The following is a 13,301-nucleotide window of genomic DNA, read 5'->3' as shown; positions in this document are numbered from 1 at the left end:
TAACTTCCAACAAGATTGTAGGTTTAAATCTTACCTCTTGTCTTTTTCTTTTTGTTTAAAATAAGCCATCAAAAAGTAAAAAGTACTTTGCAGAGCAAGAACATCCTTCCTCAGTTTTGAATTAAGATACACACACATTTTTAAATTTTGGAATTCATCTCTCGGAATTCTACTTTTAGAAAAGATCTTTAGAATTCACTTTTGGAAAATATTTCATTCACAACCAAAATGTCCATCTACATTTATAGGGAACACAAAAACAAAAATGACAATTTGTAAGAGATGTGATGGAATGAAACGAGAGCAAGAGAAAGAAAAATAGGCGATAACTTGCGTTTATTGAGAATGTAAAGAGATACGAAGTTATGAATGTTTGTTACTGCATTGGAACCAAGTTTTTGTGTAAGGGTTGGTATACTTTACCACTTATGTAATGTAAAGTAGAAGTCCCACATTGTGCAGAATGTGAAAGAAAATAAACTTTATATAGTGGATCTCAAGCTTGTGTTCTCGCCGAGCTAAGTGACAAGAGCTTGTAACCCAAGTGGGGGCATGAAGGTGATGGAACAACTTTGTGGCTCCCTGGTTGGAGTTATGGATGCTAAAAGCTGGCTTGCCCATTCCAAGTTGAGAGTTGGGTGATGGGACTTGTGCGAAGGCATAAGTCTCATCTCTCTTAGACAAGAGGGCACTGCGTGAGGCTGGTTTCACAGAGCAACGATTACCTCTACCTCCCAATAGTGGAAGGATAACAAGTTGTCGCAACCACCCTCCAAAAAATCACCTAGGCAGCCTCACTTGCTTGGACCATCACCTTTTTTTCATTTTTTATTGAGTTTTGATTCAGCATTGCTTTACATTTGAGATATTTCTTAACATCTCTCTCTAACATCTAATTTTCCTTTTGTAGTTGTTATATTTTATTCCCTCAATGTAACATATACGAATAAGTCCATTACTTGTTTATACTATGTTAGTATACTAAACTCCACTTTTATACTTCAATGGTGACAAGCTATATTTTTCTGACCACAATGTTATTTTCTTAAAATTCTTTTAATGTGTTATAGTTACCTATATTCCTATATGTTTTGTACATTGTTTGCGAGTATAATGGTATCGTTTTGATAGATTTAACAACATTTGTTTTAAGTTTGAGATGTAATAATTAAAATAAAAGTAACAAAATATGTTTTTATATGTTTGAATGAGTAATTTTTTATTTGATATGTAAAAGTTAAAATGAATCAATAAAGTATTACATAAATTGTTTTGATTGAACTAGTTTTGTTTTTATTTAAAGTAATGGATTACTAATTGATTACTCTAGTGATGTATTAGTTGATAGGTTGTTTTTGCTCTAGAATAATGGACTACAATGATAAATAATAAATTCTTCTAGGAAACTATGTTTGAAAAATGGTTTCAAGGTTGTAATATATACGAGAGTTACATGTACAATTTTAATTTAAATTTTAACTTCCAACAAGATTGTAGGTTTAAATCTTACCTCTTGTCTTTTTCTTTTTGTTTAAAATAAGCCATCAAAAAGTAAAAAGTACTTTGCAGAGCAAGAACATCCTTCCTCAGTTTTGAATTAAGATACACACACATTTTTAAATTTTGGAATTCATCTCTCAGAATTCTACTTTTAGAAAAGATCTTTAGAATTCACTTTTGGAAAATATTTCATTCACAACCAAAATGTCCATCTACATTTATAGGGAACACAAAAACAAAAATGACAATTTGTAAGAGATGTGATGGAATGAAACGAGAGCAAGAGAAAGAAAAATAGGCGATAACTTGCGTTTATTGAGAATGTAAAGAGATACGAAGTTATGAATGTTTGTTACTGCATTGGAACCAAGTTTTTGTGTAAGGGTTGGTATACTTTACCACTTATGTAATGTAAAGTAGAAGTCCCACATTGTGCAGAATGTGAAAGAAAATAAACTTTATATAGTGGATCTCAAGCTTGTGTTCTCGCCGAGCTAAGTGACAAGAGCTTGTAACCCAAGTGGGGGCATGAAGGTGATGGAACAACTTTGTGGCTCCCTGGTTGGAGTTATGGATGCTAAAAGCTGGCTTGCCCATTCCAAGTTGAGAGTTGGGTGATGGGACTTGTGCGAAGGCATAAGTCTCATCTCTCTTAGACAAGAGGGCACTGCGTGAGGCTGGTTTCACAGAGCAACGATTACCTCTACCTCCCAATAGTGGAAGGATAACAAGTTGTCGCAACCACCCTCCAAAAAATCACCTAGGCAGCCTCACTTGCTTGGACCATCACCTTTTTTTCATTTTTTATTGAGTTTTGATTCAGCATTGCTTTACATTTGAGATATTTCTTAACATCTCTCTCTAACATCTAATTTTCCTTTTGTAGTTGTTATATTTTATTCCCTCAATGTAACATATACGAATAAGTCCATTACTTGTTTATACTATGTTAGTATACTAAACTCCACTTTTATACTTCAATGGTGACAAGCTATATTTTTCTGACCACAATGTTATTTTCTTAAAATTCTTTTAATGTGTTATAGTTACCTATATTCCTATATGTTTTGTACATTGTTTGCGAGTATAATGGTATCGTTTTGATAGATTTAACAACATTTGTTTTAAGTTTGAGATGTAATAATTAAAATAAAAGTAACAAAATATGTTTTTATATGTTTGAATGAGTAATTTTTTATTTGATATGTAAAAGTTAAAATGAATCAATAAAGTATTACATAAATTGTTTTGATTGAACTAGTTTTGTTTTTATTTAAAGTAATGGATTACTAATTGATTACTCTAGTGATGTATTAGTTGATAGGTTGTTTTTGCTCTAGAATAATGGACTACAATGATAAATAATAAATTCTTCTAGGAAACTATGTTTGAAAAATGGTTTCAAGGTTGTAATATATACGAGAGTTACATGTACAATTTTAATTTAAATTTTAACTTCCAACAAGATTGTAGGTTTAAATCTTACCTCTTGTCTTTTTCTTTTTGTTTAAAATAAGCCATCAAAAAGTAAAAAGTACTTTGCAGAGCAAGAACATCCTTCCTCAGTTTTGAATTAAGATACACACACATTTTTAAATTTTGGAATTCATCTCTCGGAATTCTACTTTTAGAAAAGATCTTTAGAATTCACTTTTGGAAAATATTTCATTCACAACCAAAATGTCCATCTACATTTATAGGGAACACAAAAACAAAAATGACAATTTGTAAGAGATGTGATGGAATGAAACGAGAGCAAGAGAAAGAAAAATAGGCGATAACTTGCGTTTATTGAGAATGTAAAGAGATACGAAGTTATGAATGTTTGTTACTGCATTGGAACCAAGTTTTTGTGTAAGGGTTGGTATACTTTACCACTTATGTAATGTAAAGTAGAAGTCCCACATTGTGCAGAATGTGAAAGAAAATAAACTTTATATAGTGGATCTCAAGCTTGTGTTCTCGCCGAGCTAAGTGACAAGAGCTTGTAACCCAAGTGGGGGCATGAAGGTGATGGAACAACTTTGTGGCTCCCTGGTTGGAGTTATGGATGCTAAAAGCTGGCTTGCCCATTCCAAGTTGAGAGTTGGGTGATGGGACTTGTGCGAAGGCATAAGTCTCATCTCTCTTAGACAAGAGGGCACTGCGTGAGGCTGGTTTCACAGAGCAACGATTACCTCTACCTCCCAATAGTGGAAGGATAACAAGTTGTCGCAACCACCCTCCAAAAAATCACCTAGGCAGCCTCACTTGCTTGGACCATCACCTTTTTTTCATTTTTTATTGAGTTTTGATTCAGCATTGCTTTACATTTGAGATATTTCTTAACATCTCTCTCTAACATCTAATTTTCCTTTTGTAGTTGTTATATTTTATTCCCTCAATGTAACATATACGAATAAGTCCATTACTTGTTTATACTATGTTAGTATACTAAACTCCACTTTTATACTTCAATGGTGACAAGCTATATTTTTCTGACCACAATGTTATTTTCTTAAAATTCTTTTAATGTGTTATAGTTACCTATATTCCTATATGTTTTGTACATTGTTTGCGAGTATAATGGTATCGTTTTGATAGATTTAACAACATTTGTTTTAAGTTTGAGATGTAATAATTAAAATAAAAGTAACAAAATATGTTTTTATATGTTTGAATGAGTAATTTTTTATTTGATATGTAAAAGTTAAAATGAATCAATAAAGTATTACATAAATTGTTTTGATTGAACTAGTTTTGTTTTTATTTAAAGTAATGGATTACTAATTGATTACTCTAGTGATGTATTAGTTGATAGGTTGTTTTTGCTCTAGAATAATGGACTACAATGATAAATAATAAATTCTTCTAGGAAACTATGTTTGAAAAATGGTTTCAAGATTGTAATATATACGAGAGTTACATGTACAATTTTAATTTAAATTTTAACTTCCAACAAGATTGTAGGTTTAAATCTTACCTCTTGTCTTTTTCTTTTTGTTTAAAATAAGCCATCAAAAAGTAAAAAGTACTTTGCAGAGCAAGAACATCCTTCCTCAGTTTTGAATTAAGATACACACACATTTTTAAATTTTGGAATTCATCTCTCGGAATTCTACTTTTAGAAAAGATCTTTAGAATTCACTTTTGGAAAATATTTCATTCACAACCAAAATGTCCATCTACATTTATAGGGAACACAAAAACAAAAATGACAATTTGTAAGAGATGTGATGGAATGAAACGAGAGCAAAAGAAAGAAAAATAGGCGATAACTTGCGTTTATTGAGAATGTAAAGAGATACGAAGTTATGAATGTTTGTTACTGCATTGGAACCAAGTTTTTGTGTAAGGGTTGGTATACTTTACCACTTATGTAATGTAAAGTAGAAGTCCCACATTGTGCAGAATGTGAAAGAAAATAAACTTTATATAGTGGATCTCAAGCTTGTGTTCTCGCCGAGCTAAGTGACAAGAGCTTGTAACCCAAGTGGGGGCATGAAGGTGATGGAACAACTTTGTGGCTCCCTGGTTGGAGTTATGGATGCTAAAAGCTGGCTTGCCCATTCCAAGTTGAGAGTTGGGTGATGGGACTTGTGCGAAGGCATAAGTCTCATCTCTCTTAGACAAGAGGGCACTGCGTGAGGCTGGTTTCACAGAGCAACGATTACCTCTACCTCCCAATAGTGGAAGGATAACAAGTTGTCGCAACCACCCTCCAAAAAATCACCTAGGCAGCCTCACTTGCTTGGACCATCACCTTTTTTTCATTTTTTATTGAGTTTTGATTCAGCATTGCTTTACATTTGAGATATTTCTTAACATCTCTCTCTAACATCTAATTTTCCTTTTGTAGTTGTTATATTTTATTCCCTCAATGTAACATATACGAATAAGTCCATTACTTGTTTATACTATGTTAGTATACTAAACTCCACTTTTATACTTCAATGGTGACAAGCTATATTTTTCTGACCACAATGTTATTTTCTTAAAATTCTTTTAATGTGTTATAGTTACCTATATTCCTATATGTTTTGTACATTGTTTGCGAGTATAATGGTATCGTTTTGATAGATTTAACAACATTTGTTTTAAGTTTGAGATGTAATAATTAAAATAAAAGTAACAAAATATGTTTTTATATGTTTGAATGAGTAATTTTTTATTTGATATGTAAAAGTTAAAATGAATCAATAAAGTATTACATAAATTGTTTTGATTGAACTAGTTTTGTTTTTATTTAAAGTAATGGATTACTAATTGATTACTCTAGTGATGTATTAGTTGATAGGTTGTTTTTGCTCTAGAATAATGGACTACAATGATAAATAATAAATTCTTCTAGGAAACTATGTTTGAAAAATGGTTTCAAGGTTGTAATATATACGAGAGTTACATGTACAATTTTAATTTAAATTTTAACTTCCAACAAGATTGTAGGTTTAAATCTTACCTCTTGTCTTTTTCTTTTTGTTTAAAATAAGCCATCAAAAAGTAAAAAGTACTTTGCAGAGCAAGAACATCCTTCCTCAGTTTTGAATTAAGATACACACACATTTTTAAATTTTGGAATTCATCTCTCGGAATTCTACTTTTAGAAAAGATCTTTAGAATTCACTTTTGGAAAATATTTCATTCACAACCAAAATGTCCATCTACATTTATAGGGAACACAAAAACAAAAATGACAATTTGTAAGAGATGTGATGGAATGAAACGAGAGCAAGAGAAAGAAAAATAGGCGATAACTTGCGTTTATTGAGAATGTAAAGAGATACGAAGTTATGAATGTTTGTTACTGCATTGGAACCAAGTTTTTGTGTAAGGGTTGGTATACTTTACCACTTATGTAATGTAAAGTAGAAGTCCCACATTGTGCAGAATGTGAAAGAAAATAAACTTTATATAGTGGATCTCAAGCTTGTGTTCTCGCCGAGCTAAGTGACAAGAGCTTGTAACCCAAGTGGGGGCATTAAGGTGATGGAACAACTTTGTGGCTCCCTGGTTGGAGTTATGGATGCTAAAAGCTGGCTTGCCCATTCCAAGTTGAGAGTTGGGTGATGGGACTTGTGCGAAGGCATAAGTCTCATCTCTCTTAGACAAGAGGGCACTGCGTGAGGCTGGTTTCACAGAGCAACGATTACCTCTACCTCCCAATAGTGGAAGGATAACAAGTTGTCGCAACCACCCTCCAAAAAATCACCTAGGCAGCCTCACTTGCTTGGACCATCACCTTTTTTTCATTTTTTATTGAGTTTTGATTCAGCATTGCTTTACATTTGAGATATTTCTTAACATCTCTCTCTAACATCTAATTTTCCTTTTGTAGTTGTTATATTTTATTCCCTCAATGTAACATATACGAATAAGTCCATTACTTGTTTATACTATGTTAGTATACTAAACTCCACTTTTATACTTCAATGGTGACAAGCTATATTTTTCTGACCACAATGTTATTTTCTTAAAATTCTTTTAATGTGTTATAGTTACCTATATTCCTATATGTTTTGTACATTGTTTGCGAGTATAATGGTATCGTTTTGATAGATTTAACAACATTTGTTTTAAGTTTGAGATGTAATAATTAAAATAAAAGTAACAAAATATGTTTTTATATGTTTGAATGAGTAATTTTTTATTTGATATGTAAAAGTTAAAATGAATCAATAAAGTATTACATAAATTGTTTTGATTGAACTAGTTTTGTTTTTATTTAAAGTAATGGATTACTAATTGATTACTCTAGTGATGTATTAGTTGATAGGTTGTTTTTGCTCTAGAATAATGGACTACAATGATAAATAATAAATTCTTCTAGGAAACTATGTTTGAAAAATGGTTTCAAGGTTGTAATATATACGAGAGTTACATGTACAATTTTAATTTAAATTTTAACTTCCAACAAGATTGTAGGTTTAAATCTTACCTCTTGTCTTTTTCTTTTTGTTTAAAATAAGCCATCAAAAAGTAAAAAGTACTTTGCAGAGCAAGAACATCCTTCCTCAGTTTTGAATTAAGATACACACACATTTTTAAATTTTGGAATTCATCTCTCAGAATTCTACTTTTAGAAAAGATCTTTAGAATTCACTTTTGGAAAATATTTCATTCACAACCAAAATGTCCATCTACATTTATAGGGAACACAAAAACAAAAATGACAATTTGTAAGAGATGTGATGGAATGAAACGAGAGCAAGAGAAAGAAAAATAGGCGATAACTTGCGTTTATTGAGAATGTAAAGAGATACGAAGTTATGAATGTTTGTTACTGCATTGGAACCAAGTTTTTGTGTAAGGGTTGGTATACTTTACCACTTATGTAATGTAAAGTAGAAGTCCCACATTGTGCAGAATGTGAAAGAAAATAAACTTTATATAGTGGATCTCAAGCTTGTGTTCTCGCCGAGCTAAGTGACAAGAGCTTGTAACCCAAGTGGGGGCATGAAGGTGATGGAACAACTTTGTGGCTCCCTGGTTGGAGTTATGGATGCTAAAAGCTGGCTTGCCCATTCCAAGTTGAGAGTTGGGTGATGGGACTTGTGCGAAGGCATAAGTCTCATCTCTCTTAGACAAGAGGGCACTGCGTGAGGCTGGTTTCACAGAGCAACGATTACCTCTACCTCCCAATAGTGGAAGGATAACAAGTTGTCGCAACCACCCTCCAAAAAATCACCTAGGCAGCCTCACTTGCTTGGACCATCACCTTTTTTTCATTTTTTATTGAGTTTTGATTCAGCATTGCTTTACATTTGAGATATTTCTTAACATCTCTCTCTAACATCTAATTTTCCTTTTGTAGTTGTTATATTTTATTCCCTCAATGTAACATATACGAATAAGTCCATTACTTGTTTATACTATGTTAGTATACTAAACTCCACTTTTATACTTCAATGGTGACAAGCTATATTTTTCTGACCACAATGTTATTTTCTTAAAATTCTTTTAATGTGTTATAGTTACCTATATTCCTATATGTTTTGTACATTGTTTGCGAGTATAATGGTATCGTTTTGATAGATTTAACAACATTTGTTTTAAGTTTGAGATGTAATAATTAAAATAAAAGTAACAAAATATGTTTTTATATGTTTGAATGAGTAATTTTTTATTTGATATGTAAAAGTTAAAATGAATCAATAAAGTATTACATAAATTGTTTTGATTGAACTAGTTTTGTTTTTATTTAAAGTAATGGATTACTAATTGATTACTCTAGTGATGTATTAGTTGATAGGTTGTTTTTGCTCTAGAATAATGGACTACAATGATAAATAATAAATTCTTCTAGGAAACTATGTTTGAAAAATGGTTTCAAGGTTGTAATATATACGAGAGTTACATGTACAATTTTAATTTAAATTTTAACTTCCAACAAGATTGTAGGTTTAAATCTTACCTCTTGTCTTTTTCTTTTTGTTTAAAATAAGCCATCAAAAAGTAAAAAGTACTTTGCAGAGCAAGAACATCCTTCCTCAGTTTTGAATTAAGATACACACACATTTTTAAATTTTGGAATTCATCTCTCGGAATTCTACTTTTAGAAAAGATCTTTAGAATTCACTTTTGGAAAATATTTCATTCACAACCAAAATGTCCATCTACATTTATAGGGAACACAAAAACAAAAATGACAATTTGTAAGAGATGTGATGGAATGAAACGAGAGCAAAAGAAAGAAAAATAGGCGATAACTTGCGTTTATTGAGAATGTAAAGAGATACGAAGTTATGAATGTTTGTTACTGCATTGGAACCAAGTTTTTGTGTAAGGGTTGGTATACTTTACCACTTATGTAATGTAAAGTAGAAGTCCCACATTGTGCAGAATGTGAAAGAAAATAAACTTTATATAGTGGATCTCAAGCTTGTGTTCTCGCCGAGCTAAGTGACAAGAGCTTGTAACCCAAGTGGGGGCATGAAGGTGATGGAACAACTTTGTGGCTCCCTGGTTGGAGTTATGGATGCTAAAAGCTGGCTTGTCCATTCCAAGTTGAGAGTTGGGTGATGGGACTTGTGCGAAGGCATAAGTCTCATCTCTCTTAGACAAGAGGGCACTGCGTGAGGCTGGTTTCACAGAGCAACGATTACCTCTACCTCCCAATAGTGGAAGGATAACAAGTTGTCGCAACCACCCTCCAAAAAATCACCTAGGCAGTCTCACTTGCTTGGACCATCACCTTTTTTCATTTTTTATTGAGTTTTGATTCAGCATTGCTTTACATTTGAGATATTTCTTAACATCTCTCTCTAACATCTAATTTTCCTTTTGTAGTTGTTATATTTTATTCCCTCAATGTAACATATACGAATAAGTCCATTACTTGTTTATACTATGTTAGTATACTAAACTCCACTTTTATACTTCAGTGGTGACAAGCTATATTTTTCTGACCACAATGTTATTTTCTTAAAATTCTTTTAATGTGTTATAGTTACCTATATTCCTATATGTTTTGAACATTGTTTGCGAGTATAATGGTATCGTTTTGATTGATTTAACAACATTTATTTTAAGTTTGAGCTGTAATAATTAAAAAAAAAAACTAACAAAATATGTTTTTATATGTTTGAATGAGTATTTTTTTATTTTATTTGTAAAAGTTAAAGTGAATCAATAATTATATCATATGCCAACAAATACAATTTTAATATTGATCTAAATGAACGAATACCCAATTAAAAAAATATAGTTAAGTACTTCAAATCACAGAAGCATCAAATTATAACTGTTAATTAAAAAGTAATTGATTATATCAAATCCCAATGTGTAAGTACCATACATAACACATAATAAAACATAATCTCAATTATCACAAATACTAATTTATAAAACGTAAAATCTATATTTTTTTATCTTTTCATTTATATAAAATGATGTTTCAGGCACATTATACGGTATGTACCAAAGCTTCTTTTTTTTTGTACAATAAAAGGCATTTTTCAATTAAAGAAAGCGTAAGGTCAGGATGGCCGAGTGGTCTAAGGCGCCAGACTCAAGTTCTGGTCTTCGTGAGAAGGCGTGGGTTCAAATCCCACTTCTGACACTTTAAATAATATAAATTTTAGTTGTAAAGACTATTAATAATTTGGTATATTACATTTTAAGTACGGATAGTTTTAGTGTACTAATGTTGAGTAAATAAATTAATTTTTTACATAAACAACCAAAAGCAAGTTTAACTTTTATGTTCTTTTTTTTCATTTTGTTTAAAATTAGCAATATGTATCGCAGGGGTTGATTTTCCACAAGACCTTATCGATGCTCAAAGAAAATTACACATTGTCGATTTACGCCAAAGCCACAACATCACACTCCGTCGTTGGTTGTCTTGATATCCAAACGGTTGGGGCTTGAAGTCGTGGCTAGTTGGTGTAGCAATTTCTCCGGACTAATATTAGCGGGTCAATAACCTATCAACCACAGGTCGCATGGCTCGATCTAGCAGGCCTCACTTGCTTGGACCATCACCTTTTTCATTTCTGATTGAGCTTTCATTCAGCATTGCTTTACATTTGAGATATTTCTTAACATCTCTCTCTAACATCTAATTTTCCTTTTGCAGTTGTTATATTTTATTCCCTCAATGTAACATATACGAATAAGTCCATTACTTTTTTATACTATGTTAGTATACTAAACTCCACTTTTATACTTCAATGGTAACAGGCTATAGTTTTCTAACCACAATGTCATTTTCTTAGAATTCTTTAAATGTGTTATAGTTACCTATATTCCTATATGTTTTGTACATTGTTTGCGAGTATAATGGTATCGTTTTGATAGATTTAACAACATTTGTTTTAAGTTTGAGATGTAATAATTAAAATAAAAGTAACAAAATATGTTTTTATATGTTTGAATGAGTAATTTTTTATTTGATATGTAAAAGTTAAAATGAATCAATAAAGTATTACATAAATTGTTTTGATTGAACTAGTTTTGTTTTTATTTAAAGTAATGGATTACTAATTGATTACTCTAGTGATGTATTAGTTGATAGGTTGTTTTTGCTCTAGAATAATGGACTACAATGATAAATAATAAATTCTTCTAGGAAACTATGTTTGAAAAATGGTTTCCAGGTTGTAATATATACGAGAGTTACATGTACAATTTTAATTTAAATTTTAACTTCCAACAAGATTGTAGGTTTAAATCTTACCTCTTGTCTTTTTCTTTTTGTTTAAAATAAGCCATCAAAAAGTAAAAAGTACTTTGCAGAGCAAGAACATCCTTCCTCAGTTTTGAATTAAGATACACACACATTTTTAAATTTTGGAATTCATCTCTCGGAATTCTACTTTTAGAAAAGATCTTTAGAATTCACTTTTGGAAAATATTTCATTCACAACCAAAATGTCCATCTACATTTATAGGGAACACAAAAACAAAAATGACAATTTGTAAGAGATGTGATGGAATGAAACGAGAGCAAAAGAAAGAAAAATAGGCGATAACTTGCGTTTATTGAGAATGTAAAGAGATACGAAGTTATGAATGTTTGTTACTGCATTGGAACCAAGTTTTTGTGTAAGGGTTGGTATACTTTACCACTTATGTAATGTAAAGTAGAAGTCCCACATTGTGCAGAATGTGAAAGAAAATAAACTTTATATAGTGGATCTCAAGCTTGTGTTCTCGCCGAGCTAAGTGACAAGAGCTTGTAACCCAAGTGGGGGCATGAAGGTGATGGAACAACTTTGTGGCTCCCTGGTTGGAGTTATGGATGCTAAAAGCTGGCTTGTCCATTCCAAGTTGAGAGTTGGTGATGGGACTTGTGCGAAGGCATAAGTCTCATCTCTCTTAGACAAGAGGGCACTGCGTGAGGCTGGTTTCACAGAGCAACGATTACCTCTACCTCCCAATAGTGGAAGGATAACAAGTTGTCGCAACCACCCTCCAAAAAATCACCTAGGCAGCCTCACTTGCTTGGACCATCACCTTTTTTCATTTTTTATTGAGTTTTGATTCAGCATTGCTTTACATTTGAGATATTTCTTAACATCTCTCTCTAACATCTAATTTTCCTTTTGTAGTTGTTATATTTTATTCCCTCAATGTAACATATACGAATAAGTCCATTACTTGTTTATACTATGTTAGTATACTAAACTCCACTTTTATACTTCAGTGGTGACAAGCTATATTTTTCTGACCACAATGTTATTTTCTTAAAATTCTTTTAATGTGTTATAGTTACCTATATTCCTATATGTTTTGAACATTGTTTGCGAGTATAATGGTATCGTTTTGATTGATTTAACAACATTTATTTTAAGTTTGAGCTGTAATAATTAAAAAAAAAACTAACAAAATATGTTTTTATATGTTTGAATGAGTATTTTTTTATTTTATTTGTAAAAGTTAAAGTGAATCAATAATTATATCATATGCCAACAAATACAATTTTAATATTGATCTAAATGAACGAATACCCAATTAAAAAAATATAGTTAAGTACTTCAAATCACAGAAGCATCAAATTATAACTGTTAATTAAAAAGTAATTGATTATATCAAATCCCAATGTGTAAGTACCATACATAACACATAATAAAACATAATCTCAATTATCACAAATACTAATTTATAAAACGTAAAATCTATATTTTTTTATCTTTTCATTTATATAAAATGATGTTTCAGGCACATTATACGGTATGTACCAAAGCTTCTTTTTTTTTGTACAATAAAAGGCATTTTTCAATTAAAGAAAGCGTAAGGTCAGGATGGCCGAGTGGTCTAAGGCGCCAGACTCAAGTTCTGGTCTTCGTGAGAAGGCGTGGGTTCAAATCCCACTTCTGACA

At 31.4% G+C, this 13,301-nt stretch overlaps 10 non-coding genes across 10 annotated transcripts; all 10 read left to right on the top strand.

Moving 5' to 3' along the window:
- Positions 1 to 512: 512 nt before the first annotated feature.
- Positions 513 to 818, top strand: LOC146888609 (signal recognition particle RNA). Its single transcript, XR_014984911.1, has one exon.
- A 1,170-nt stretch (positions 819 to 1,988) lies between these two features.
- LOC146888608 (signal recognition particle RNA) lies at positions 1,989 to 2,294 on the top strand. The gene has a single exon (XR_014984910.1).
- A 1,170-nt stretch (positions 2,295 to 3,464) lies between these two features.
- Positions 3,465 to 3,770, top strand: LOC146888607 (signal recognition particle RNA). The gene has a single exon (XR_014984909.1).
- A 1,170-nt stretch (positions 3,771 to 4,940) lies between these two features.
- LOC146888606 (signal recognition particle RNA) lies at positions 4,941 to 5,246 on the top strand. The gene has a single exon (XR_014984908.1).
- Positions 5,247 to 6,416: 1,170 nt separating this feature from the next.
- Positions 6,417 to 6,722, top strand: LOC146888605 (signal recognition particle RNA). Its single transcript, XR_014984905.1, has one exon.
- Positions 6,723 to 7,892: 1,170 nt separating this feature from the next.
- On the top strand, positions 7,893 to 8,198 carry LOC146888604 (signal recognition particle RNA). Its single transcript, XR_014984906.1, has one exon.
- A 1,170-nt stretch (positions 8,199 to 9,368) lies between these two features.
- On the top strand, positions 9,369 to 9,674 carry LOC146888603 (signal recognition particle RNA). Its single transcript, XR_014984926.1, has one exon.
- Positions 9,675 to 10,453: 779 nt separating this feature from the next.
- TRNAL-CAA (transfer RNA leucine (anticodon CAA)) lies at positions 10,454 to 10,537 on the top strand. The gene has a single exon. It is a non-coding gene; the product is annotated as a tRNA-Leu (tRNA).
- A 1,597-nt stretch (positions 10,538 to 12,134) lies between these two features.
- Positions 12,135 to 12,439, top strand: LOC146888602 (signal recognition particle RNA). The gene has a single exon (XR_014984927.1).
- A 778-nt stretch (positions 12,440 to 13,217) lies between these two features.
- On the top strand, positions 13,218 to 13,301 carry TRNAL-CAA (transfer RNA leucine (anticodon CAA)). The gene has a single exon. It is a non-coding gene; the product is annotated as a tRNA-Leu (tRNA).

Source organism: Vigna unguiculata, chromosome 1 (assembly GCF_037176805.1).
Source record: "Vigna unguiculata cultivar grain cowpea cultivar isolate G323 ecotype 2 chromosome 1, ASM3717680v1, whole genome shotgun sequence".
NCBI classification, from domain to species: domain Eukaryota; kingdom Viridiplantae; phylum Streptophyta; class Magnoliopsida; order Fabales; family Fabaceae; genus Vigna; species Vigna unguiculata.
The sequence above is the reverse complement of the archived record's forward strand: the minus strand, read 5'-3'. Positions and strand labels throughout refer to the sequence as shown.